Genomic DNA, 12,166 nt, shown 5'->3' with positions numbered 1-12,166 from the left:
CACTTGCAGCATGTGTTTTTAGTCTGATGATGACCACTAGCTGATCGAAATCATTTACTGCATTGTGAAATCCTTTCATGATTGTTATCATTGTAAGGAAATGAAAAATGGTAGTTAGTCAATCACTTAATCTCCATTGACAATATATCATTTTTCCTCAAAATGTCCCACAGAAACAGTGTGAATTGTGTTAGTTTTGTTGTTGAAAAATATGTTTGTTGTAACTATCTAACAATGGAAAATCCAGGATGGATTGGCTAAAATTTACAGACGCGCGAAATTTGGCATGGACTTCAATGCGAGATGTCTTTAATAGGTTCCACAATGAAACATTGTCTCGAAATTTGGTACAAAATCCGAAGAAATTCTGGTCGTATGTAAAGTACACAAGCAGCAAGACGCAGTCAATACCTTTGCTGCCAGTGCCAATGGTACTGTTACCGAGGACTGTGCCACTAAAGCGGAGATATTGAACGCAGTTTTCCGAAATTCCTTCACCAGGGAAGACGAATGGAATATTCCAGAATTTGAAACATGAACAGCTGCTAGCATGAGTTTCTTTGAAGTAGATACCTTAGGGGTTGCGAAGCAACTCAAATCGCTTGATACGGGCAAGTCTTCAGGTCCAGATTGTATACCCATTAGGTTCCTTTCAGATTACGCTGATACAATAGCTCCCTACTTAGCAATCATATACAACCGCTCGCTCACTGATAGATCTGTACCTACAGATTGGAAAATTGCGCAGGTCGCACCAGTGTTTAAGAAGGGTAGTAGGAGTAATCCATCGAACTACAGACCTATATCATTGACGTCGGTTTGCAGTAGGGTTTTGGAGCATATACTGTATTCGAACGTTATGAATCACCTCGAAGGGAGTTATCTATTGATACATAATCAGCATGGTTTCAGAAAACATTATTCTTGTGCAACACAGCTAGCTCTTTATTCGCACGAAGTAATGGCTGCTATCGACAGGGGATCTCAAGTTGATTCCGTATTTCTAGATTTCCAGAAAGCATTTGACACCGTTCCTCACAAGCGACTTCTAATCAAGCTGCGGGCCTATGGGGTATCGTTTCAGCTGTGCGACTGGATTCGTGATTTCCTGTCAGGAAGGTTGCAGTTCGTAGTAATAGACGGCAAATCATCGAGTAAAATTGAAGTGATATCAGGTGTTCCTGGGACCTCTGCTGTTCCTGATCTATATAATTGACCTGGGTGACAATCTGAGCAGTTCTCTTAGGTTGTTCGCAGATGATGCTGTAATTTACCGTCTAGTAAGGTCATCCGAAGACCAGTATCAGTTGCAAAGAGATTTAGAAAGGTTGCTGTATGGTGTGGTAGGTGGCAGTTGACGCTAAATAACGAAAAGTGTGAGGTGATCCACATGAGTTCCAAAAGAAATCCGTTGGAATTCGATTACTCGATAAATAGTACAATTCTCAAAGCTGTCAATTCAACTAAGTACCTGGGTGTTAAAATTATGAACAACTTCGGTTGGAAAGACCACATAGATAATATTGTGGGGAAGGCGAGCCAAAGGTTGCGTTTCATTGGCAGGACACTTAGAAGATGCAACAAGTCTACTAAAGAGACAGCTTACACTACACTCGTTCGTCCTCTGTTAGAATATTGCTGCGCAGTGTGGGATCCTTACCAAGTGGGATTGATGGAGGACATCGAAAGGGTGCAAAAAAGGCTGCTCATTTTGTATTATCACGTAATAGGGGAGAGGGTGTGGCAGATATGATACGCGAGTTGGGATGGAAGTCATTAAAGCAAAGACGTTTTTCGTCGCGGCGAGATCTATTTACAAAATTTCAGTCACCAACTTTCTCTTCCGAATGCGAAAATATTTTGTTGAACCCAACCTACATAGGTAGGAATGATCATCAGAATAAAATAAGAGAAATCAGAGTTCGAACAGAAAGGTTTAGGTGTTCGTTTTTCTCGCGCGCTGTTCAGGAGTGGAATGGTAGAGAGATGGTATGATTGTGGTTCGATGAACCAGCACTTTTTTGTGCATATATCATGTTATAATTTCCAGTTTAAAATGAGTCTGTTGTACATACAGAATTGTAACATAGTAGAGTTGGCCACTCTGATGCATCGCAACTGAGTAAGATAACAGTGTGGTTAAGGCACTGAAAAATGGCCTGCCCATCAAGATTTAGGTTTCCCAGTTTCCTTGAACTGATGGATGCAAATACGCGATGGGACATTTGAAAAGGATATGGTTATTTCCTTTTCCTGCCAGAGCTTGTGCTCTATGTGTGGTGACCTCATTGTCAGTTGACTGTTGAACTCTATAATAGTCCTTCCTGCTGATGCACTGTGATATTGTATCGTGTGAGCTGTAGTCTTCAGTGCTTCAATGCTAAGTTAGATATAATATTTTAAATAGAGTGTCATCATTAATGTTAACTGTATTTTTAAGTTGTTTCACACAATGGAAAATTCAGAATGGAATCTAACGATATTATGAGAAGGGAAGTTGCTACTCACCATACAGTGGAGATGCTGAGTCGCAGATAGGCACAACAAAAAGATTTTCACACTTAAAGCTTTCTGCCAATGGCTTTTGTCAGCAGTAGACACACACACACACACACACACACACACACACACACACACACCTGCAGTCTCAGGCAGGTGTGGTTTCAGTTACCTGAGACTCTGTGTGTGTGTGTGTGTGTGTGTGTGTGTGTGTGTGTGTGTGTGTGTGTAAACTGATACTTAGAGCCAGAACAATAATAGAAAAAAATTGCAGAAAGACACCAGATGTTTCTTGTGGAAGCAGATATTCTCATATTTAGCGACTGTGTTTGCTGTAACCTGAGTTAAGCATATGAAGCCAAAAGTAATGTAAACGCTGGCACGTCGATAGACACACAAACTAACACAAACATACACACAAAATTCTAGCTTTCGCAACCAACGGTTGCTTCGTCAGGAAAGAGGGAAGGAGAGGGAAAGACGAAAGGATGTGGGTTTTAAGGGAGAGGGTAAGGAGTCATTCCAATCCTGGGAGCGGAAAGACTTACCTTAGGGGGGAAAAAAGGACGGGTATATACTCGCACACACACACATATCCATCCACACATAAAAAGACACAAGCAGACATATTCAAAGGCAAAGAGTTTGGGCTTTCCCCCTAATGTAAGTCTTTCCGCTCCCAGGACTGGAATGACTCCTTACCCTCTCCCTTAAAACCCACATCCTTTCGGCTTTCTCTCTCCTTCCCTCTTTCCTGACGAAGCAACTATTGGTTGCGAAAGCTAGAATTTTGTGTATGTTTGTGTGTCTATCAACGTGCCAGTGCTTTCGTTTGGTAAGTCACATCATCTTTGTTTTTAGATATATTATTCGCACCTGGAATGTTTCCCTCTATTATATTTAAAAGTAATGTAATGTAGTTAAGCATATGAAGCCAAACGTAATGTAATGTAGAGTTCAAATCTTTTTTAGAAGACACACAACCATAACTGTAATCAGTTGTACGTGGAGTAATGCACAAATACAGTGAATAAATGGAAAGCATTTTTCAGAATCATAAGTAGGGCTACTAGAAAGCAGAGAAATTAATAGCACTAAGTGCCAAACTCGTGAATGCAGCAAGCTAAGCAGCTCCAATGGAATTTTCAACTTAAGTTTCTGAACTCGTCATGTATGTTTATCTTCATTTGCTTCTAAATAGGTGCTACATCTATGACTACCATCACATATCCATCATTAAATGATACTTATGGCAAGAAAACTTCTGGCAGAATGTAAGTAAATGAGACCAGTCACTAAACAGCAGAAGCATTGAGTTGTCTACAGACATACATTGTTTTTTATGTGCCTGTCAGCAGTTCAACCCTTCTGCTATTCAGTGAGTGGTCTCCTCTACTCCCAAATTATTAACTGATATTTCATCAGTTTCTTAGTTAGGTCTGATGTGGCTCCACCATTGTTCCTCAGCTTACTTCAGCGTGGTCCCAAGTTAACTACTACTTTGTTTTGGGCTATTTCTTTCTACAAAGATGAGGACTAAATTGTCCTCTTGGAAGACAATATATTCAAAGCTGTGCTACAGGATGAAGGTGGATCCGTGTCATCCTGCACCTGCCACTATTAGGCTGTCTACATAGTTCAAATATGTGCACAAAAACCTCAAGACCGTAACAATACATACATAGAAATTGTATTCTTGCACATCTCTAATCTGCTACCCAAAAACTATCATGTCTGTGTGTGTAAAAATTTGTGTGTTTGTGAAAATTTAGTAACTGCTTCTTTGCAAATGGACTGTCATAGAATTTAAGTAAAACACACAACTTGTAATTCGGTACTACACCATTAGAATAATGCATGAGGGTAAATTGGTAAATGTAACAGAATATCCTAATTTTTAGGTGTTTATAGTGACAAGAACCTGAACTGGAAGTTGCACATTACAAGACTTCTTAAATATTTAAGTTCTTTTTTGTTATAAATAATATGAAATTTTGGTGATGAAAATATCAAAACATTGACTAATTTTCAATATTTTCATTCAGTAATATCTTAAGGTATCATAGACTATGATAACTTGTCATTTAGGGGAAAAGGTGTTTGTTGCACAGATATGTGTAATAAAGGTAATACTTGTATGTGGTGTCCACTCTAGAAAACTGTTGGCACAGTTGACAGTATTGTCACAGCATGGTTGTTCCGTTATAAAATTTGCTGTCAACAGTCAGTCACAATTCTCCAACAACAGTAACATTTGTAAGTGTAATACTAGAAGGGTAAAATATCTGTCCACAGTATTAGTGTGGCACAGAAATATTTTCAGCCTAAAACTATTTGTCTTCTTTACCCTGTGACATACATACAGAGTTTATTAGGTAACAAAATTAATTTTAAATATAAACTGAAATCACTTCTGTTTGACAACTGCTTTCACTACATAGCAGGATTTCTAAATGTAAATATGTGGTATTAGTAGTAGTAATGGTAGTAGTAGGTTGTTTGACAGATAGAGAGAGAGAGAGAGAGAGAGAGAGAGAGAGAGAGAGAGAGAGAGAAAGTAAGTTGATCATGGTGAGATGTAAATCATTGTATGTATTTTTTTTTTTTAAAAAAAGGGAAAAAAGCTGTTACTTAAAAAATCATGTTAATGGATAGCATGGTGCCCTGTTTTTCACTGACAAGGAGACCTTATGGACTGGTCATCTTCTATTTTCTTTGTATTTATAAGATGTGAAGCTCAGTGCCAGGACACTATTTCCAAAAGCAGTATGACACAGTTCCCAGAAACTAAAAAATAGTCATTTTTGAAGATTAGAAGATTTCTGAGCTCAGCTGAATTGCTGGTTCAAATCTCACTAGAATTATAAATATGTATTTACTTTCATTAAAATTCTGTATTTATTAACAAAAGAAAATGTTACTTAATAAATAATGAATTATAATATTTTCAAATAAAAATAAAACCTTTTTATTTTTAGTTACTGTTCTTATGAAGAAGCAAGTATTCACAATAAATGAAAATTGAGTACAAAAATGCAAAGCTTCAAATAGAAAATAAAAACCTTATTTATTTCTGGAATTTGAACCACATCGTAGATGTAGATAATTTTTTCATTTAACAAAAAGTATTTCCCATGTGCCTATATAATTTTAATTTATTTTCATATGACGCATAGTTAAAAAGGTGTTATTTTTACTGAAAAATTATGATTCAGTATTTGTTAATTAATATTTCTGTTTCTTAATAAAAATTGAATTTAAATAAAAGAGAAAAAAAGGTGCTCATAATGAGATTCAAACTAGTAACTTTATGATTACAATCCTATTGTGCTCTGTATTCATCTACCGGAGAATATGTTGGTAAGGTAATAATGTTTTTCATTTAACAGCAACTGGAAATGTTTTGATCTTCAAATGTGATTTTTTTCAAGTTTTTATTTGTTTTATTTTTTTATATTCTTAAAATTTTGTCATGCTGGTTTAGGAAATTGATGTCCTGGCATTTATCTTTACATCCTGTAAATATGAGGAAAATAGAAGAGGGCCAGTCTGTAAGGTCCCTTGTGAGCAAATGTATGATGATTGTAAAACTGACTTGTTCTACTGTCATAGAAGGAGGTCATACAGTTGATCCATGGAACATAGTAATAACTAGCTAATTGTACATTTGTTTATGTTATGTGGGGGAGGCTACATACTGTTATTGCAATAGTTTTCCTTGCTCTTATTTCATACCTAGACGGCACATAGAAATAATTGGGGTACATACCTCTCTTTGTTGTTGTTGTTGTTGTTGTTGTTGTGGTGGTGGTGGTGGTGGTGGTGGTGGTGGTGGTGGTGGTGGTCTTCAGTCCCAAGACTGTAGAAGTCTGAATTTTTCGAATTTTATCTTCATAGTAGATAGCAATGTTATATTGTCTCATATTGAAATGCTAGCTATTATAGCTTTGCGAGTAACTCAATTTGGAACGCAGAGTGCCTTTTTTGTAGTATTTCCGATTGGAGCGTTTTATCAATTAACAATACTTGCAATTTGTTTGTGTGCAGGAGACTCCTTCACGTGTGAACTACATTTCCTTAACATATTTGCAGTAAGTCTTTGCCTCTGCCTTCTGTTTGTCATCCCAGATACACAACTACACTTTGTGATCAAAAGTATCCGGACCCCCCTAAAAACATACATTTTTCATATTAGGTGCATTGTGCTACCACCTACTGCCAGGTACTCCATATCAGCGACCTCACTAGTCATTACACATCGTGAGAGAGCAGAATGGGGTGCTCTGCGGAACTCATGGACCTAGAACATGGTCAGTTGATTGGGTGTCACTTGTGTCATACATCTGTATGCAAGATTTCCATACTCCTAACCACCCTAGGTCCACTGATTCTGATGTGATAGTCAAGTGGAAACATGAAGGGACACGTTCAGTGCATAAGCGTACAGGCTGACCTCGTCTGTTGAATGACAGAGACCGCCGACGTTGAAGAGGGTCACAATGTGCAACAGGCGGACATCTATCCAGACCATCACATAGGAATTCCAAACTGCATCAGGATCCACTGCAAGTACTATGACAGTCAGGCAGGAGGTGAGAAAACTTGGATTTCATGGTCAAGCGGCTGCTCATAAGCCACACATCATCCCGTTAAATGCCAAACGACACCTCGCTTGGTGTAAGGAGCATAAACATTGAACGATTGAACAGTGGAAAAACATTGTGTGGAGTGACAAATCATGGTACATAATGTAGCGCTCCAGTGGCAGGGTGTGGGTATGGCAGATGCCCAGTGAACGTCACCTGCCAGCGTGTGTAGTTCCAACAGTAAAATTCGGAGGTGGTGGTGTTACGGTGTGGTCGTGTTTTCCATGGAGCGGGCTTGCACCCCTTGTTGTTTTGCATGACACTATCACAGCATAGGCCTGCAGTGATGTTTTAAGCACCTTCTTACATCCCACCGTTGAAGAGCAATTCGGGGATGGCGATTGCATCTGTCAACATGATCAAGCACCTGTTCGTAATGCACGGCCTCTGGCGGAGTGGTTACACGACAATAGCGTCCCTGTAATGGACTGGCTTGCTCAGGGTCCTAACCTGACTCCTATAGAACACCTCTGGGATATCTTGGAACATCGGCTTCATGCCAGGCTTCACTAACTGACGTTAGTACCTCTCCTCAATGCAGCACTCTGTGAAGAATGGGCTGCCATTCCCCAAGAAACCGTCCAGCACCTGATTGAATGTGTGCCTGTGAGAGTGGAAGCTGTCTTCAAGACTAAGGGTGGGCCAACACCATATTGAATTCCAGCATTACCGATGGAGGGCGCCACGAACTTGTAAGTCATTTTCAGCCATGTGTGATTTTCCATAGGACCATACTTTTCTAGAATTCTCAGAAAGATCTTTTGAAACATAAGACAGTAAGAGGTTTTTGTGTGCTTTGCACATAGATAATTTTATAAACACACATATTTCTACTAAATTTTGCTACTGACACTTCTATGTCTATTTTGAGCTGAATGTACAGCAATCTCTGTTTCCTCAGCATCTTCCGAATTTGGTTATTAAATGATGAAGGGTCTTGTTCATCCATAATCCACTGATGCAGCATGTACTTCACTAAAGCACAATTTAGAATCTGTTTAAAGATTGGAAAAAAATTTCTCTATGTCCATCATATTGCAACTAAATGACTCCCATTCTGTGCCCAAATAGGATGCTAATGACTCCTTTTCTAGTCATCTCCTTGCCTTCTTGATGGATTTATTCACTATATAACCGCCGTCATGGGTACAGTGACATCACGAGCATTAATTCCTGCCTCTGTACTGAAACTTTTGATAAAGTCAGCTTTGTTGAGCTACAATTTCTAAAATATTTCTATTGCATGTGGATTGTTGCACTATTTGCTCATAGCAGTTTTTGGAGAGAGCATTCACAACTACTTTGCGAGACTGTCTACCAATACGACCTGCAGTTAATCTGTTTCATTCCAGTAGACACAGTGGGTTAAAGTTGCCTCCAACTAATATCGAATGATCAGGATACTTCCATGCTGCTGAGTGTAAACTTTCTTTGAATGACTTGACAACTGTTACAATGGGATCGGATGGCTGCTAAAAACATCTGATGATTAGTTTGAGTGAACCTAGACCTACCATCCAGATAACATCTCTGTTTTTAGACTCAGTTTCAAACTCAATGGCCATAACATTTTTGTGGATTGCAATGGACACCTTGCCCCCCCTATGATGTCTAACCTGTCTGTTCAATGTAGTGTCTCATTAAATACTTTGGACTTTTCTACTTCAGGTTTCATCCAGCTCTTGGTTGCTAGTACAATTTGAGTACAGCAGTTTCTAAGGACCTCAAACTATCACTCACTTGCGGTGGGGGGCAGGGGGGTGAGTACAACCGTGTGCTCTCCACTTGTATTTTGCTACCTGATTACTTGCTTCCTCTGTGTAGTGCACCCCTGACCTAAAAAAGGAATTCTACAATTCTCCACTTCATAATGCCGCTTCAGAAGTCTGCAATAAAGGTTGTCACAGAGTTGATGGAGCCTTTGGGTGAGACCGTCCAGTTGGCAAAGGACCCTCATCAATCCTGGATACAACACTGCAAATTGTAAGATCTTCTTGCACTTCATGAGCAAGACCAGTATTCTTCACAACTTCTAGCAGTTCTCATAGAAAGTGAAGATGCCTCAAAATCCAAGTGACAGGCATAATTGGTTCTGATATGAGCCCACAAATTGCAGATGACTGCACCATGAACCTTCATTATCCTCAGGCAGGGCCTTCCACATGTCTCGAATGAGACCTCTCCCACGCAAACGTACTGAGCACATGTCGAACTTTTTTCCAGCTCTGAGTGCCATTCCCTAAGGGTCTCCATAATGCATCTAACTTTGGAACTCAGCCCAGTTGCAAATCTTTTGTGATATTCTGTAAGTGTGTATTCATTTTACTTCATAATAATGTGGACTATGTTAAAGATTTTACTGGGACCAAAAAATACACACCATCAACTTGAATTTCATAGACAGATATCTTGTGCTGAGATTTATGTGATTGAATGCTGCTTGGAAAATACATCGCAATTCGTGCAGATACGTTATTTTCTTTAAAAACAGACAACAGATTTGAACATGAAACACAGTCAGGTTTATCAGTGTAAGTTAGTAAGTTTTGCATACCTGTTCTGAGGTGTTTTTTTTAAATGGAATGACACATACTATTTTCCACTCGTCTTCACAACACTGTGCAGATGGAAGGTATGGGCCAAGGAGTAATTGAGTAAAATGCACTGTTCTTGTGGAATTGCATCAAAATGCTTTGGGAAAACTACTACATGGACATTAGGCTGCTAGTGTGCCCCTAAATTAACTGACTTCAACTCTTTTGAACATGTCTTAGATGCATGGAGCAAGACATACGTATAGTGGATCCACCTCCATCTTATCTTATTGGGTTATGGGTATTTATTTAGCAATCATGGATTGGGTTATGGGTATTGATTTAGCAATCATGGATTAGGATAGCTCCTCCAACAATTTTGGTGTCATATCTGGTCAAGCCACAATACATTGAGACTGCTGTATGGGTGTCGAAGTGTGCTACATGTTACTAGATGAGTGTTTCTAATTCAGTTGTTCAGAGCTTTTCTACATATTGGGGATTCATTCAAACAGAACTTGGATGATATTGTCCTAAAGCTGAATGCTGTAAATTGTGATTTATCTCAGGTCAGCTATTTTGCCATTTGCTAACTGCTGGAAGGACTCTTAGGTTGGCTGTTTTGCTTTTTGCTGACCGCTGGAAGGAAATACTGCAGCTTTCTGGATAAGCAATCATGGGGTGTATATAAGCCATATGCAACCTATACCACTAATTCAAAAATAAAATAAAATAAATAAATTACAAATGTGTTCCATTGTCAGCCAACAGTAATAAATGCATGAAAGCCCATGCATCCTTTTTGACTCTCAGAGATATAATACATTAATATAGAGCTAGGAAGGCTGTATGTTTGACTTATTTCTCTTTTCTCTGTACCATAAAATTCTGCACTATAAACAGTGAAATGCTTTTACAGCAATATGCATGTCAGGCCTGTACCAAAGAGTAGGCTCTGCAGTGGGCACGTCTGGAAAGAAACATCCCATGATGACTGATACCTATCCTTATAGCAGTGATGGGCTTTAAAACTTCAGGTTGTGTGGTAGCACAGTGCTTAAGCACTGATACTGCTGTGCCATTTTCTGCGTCCACAGTTAGTATCTGATGTGCCACAAGACACCTCAGGCTACCATGAGCTTCATGGAGACAATGATATGCTGACAGACAGTAAATTTTCTTTTTCATTGAATGTGGCTTCAATATAGAGGGTTAAATACATTAGAAATCAGGGTGCCTCTGTTATGTCAATGCTGTACCGGTTAGCTATAGTTCTGCATGTGTGAACAGTCCGAGTACAGTGGCACTGTGGTTGCATGCTAATAATTGTTGACTGGTTCCTTCTTGCTGAAGTGTGGAAGAGTGTGAGATGAAGTGTAACTTACTATGGAAATTGAGTGCATGATTTTGTTGATGTAGTGTGACACTGTCAGGGTGAAAATGGCCTACTCTTGGGATTAGAGACCTCTAATGAAGCTGTGTTTTGTGAGATTTTGAATGGAATAAGATAAAAATTAAGTGATGCAGTGAATACAGTTGTAAATGAGCTCCATAAGAGGAAAAATGATGTCTGGAAAAAGTTCAGTGCTGTAGTCCATGTACACAGTTTGCTAAGTGCAAACAAAATTGTTGTATTCTTGTTAATGCCACTCCACTGTGAGGAAAAAAAAAGTGCTCCATCAAATGAAAATGGGGCACATAGCAATGTCACTATTATGTTCCTGCGACCCCCAAGTGTACAGTTCGCGATTCAGTGGTAATTACGTGCTTTGAAGATCTTAGACCATTCAGTATGGTTCATGGCTCAGGTTTCAGATAGGTAACCCAAGCACTCATATGTGTAGGAACTGAAGTGGGCTGTGAAGTTGATGTGAAGGCTATACTACCTCATGCAACTTCAGCTAAGCATCAAATAATTCCCATTGCAGACACTATTAAAAAGGAAATGACAATGAAATGGACACCCTAGATGCAAACTGCATTGATATACTTCATTGGGGACATGTTGAAAATGTGTGCTCCGATCGGGACTCGAACCAGGGATCTCCTGCTTACATGGCAGAAGCTCTATCCATCTGAGCCATTGAGGGCACAGAGGATAGTGCGCCTGCAGGGACTTATCCCTTGCACGCTCTCCGTGAGACCCACATTCCCAACATGTACATACCACTACATTCATAATGTGCCTAATAGATGTTTGCCCATCATACTCATTACTCATGGCAGATTAATCTACCAAGTGCCGTACGAGTTCGGGCATAGTGTGTGCATTTGCACAAGAAGGTCAATGGCCGGGAAGCCATATTTTAACTATATATGATGGTAGTATCTGTTCCCGAAAGAACAGTTACCATTGATGACCATGCAGCTTTGCTAGAAATGAAATGACAATGAAATGGACACCCTAGCTGCAAACTGGCATTGATATACTTCACTGGGGACATGTTGAAAATGTGTGCCTCGACCAGGACTCGAACTCGGTTCACA

The 12,166-nt window shown here is 39.3% G+C and overlaps 1 protein-coding gene across 4 annotated transcripts in view; it reads left to right on the top strand.

Annotated features, from left to right (window-relative positions):
* The window catches only part of LOC126187581 (transcriptional protein SWT1), a 262,566-nt gene that overhangs the window by 19,935 nt on the left and 230,465 nt on the right, over positions 1–12,166 (top strand). The window lies entirely within an intron of this gene.

Source organism: Schistocerca cancellata, chromosome 5, assembly GCF_023864275.1.
Source record: "Schistocerca cancellata isolate TAMUIC-IGC-003103 chromosome 5, iqSchCanc2.1, whole genome shotgun sequence".
NCBI lineage: Eukaryota > Metazoa > Arthropoda > Insecta > Orthoptera > Acrididae > Schistocerca > Schistocerca cancellata.
The sequence above is the reverse complement of the archived record's forward strand: the minus strand, read 5'-3'. Positions and strand labels throughout refer to the sequence as shown.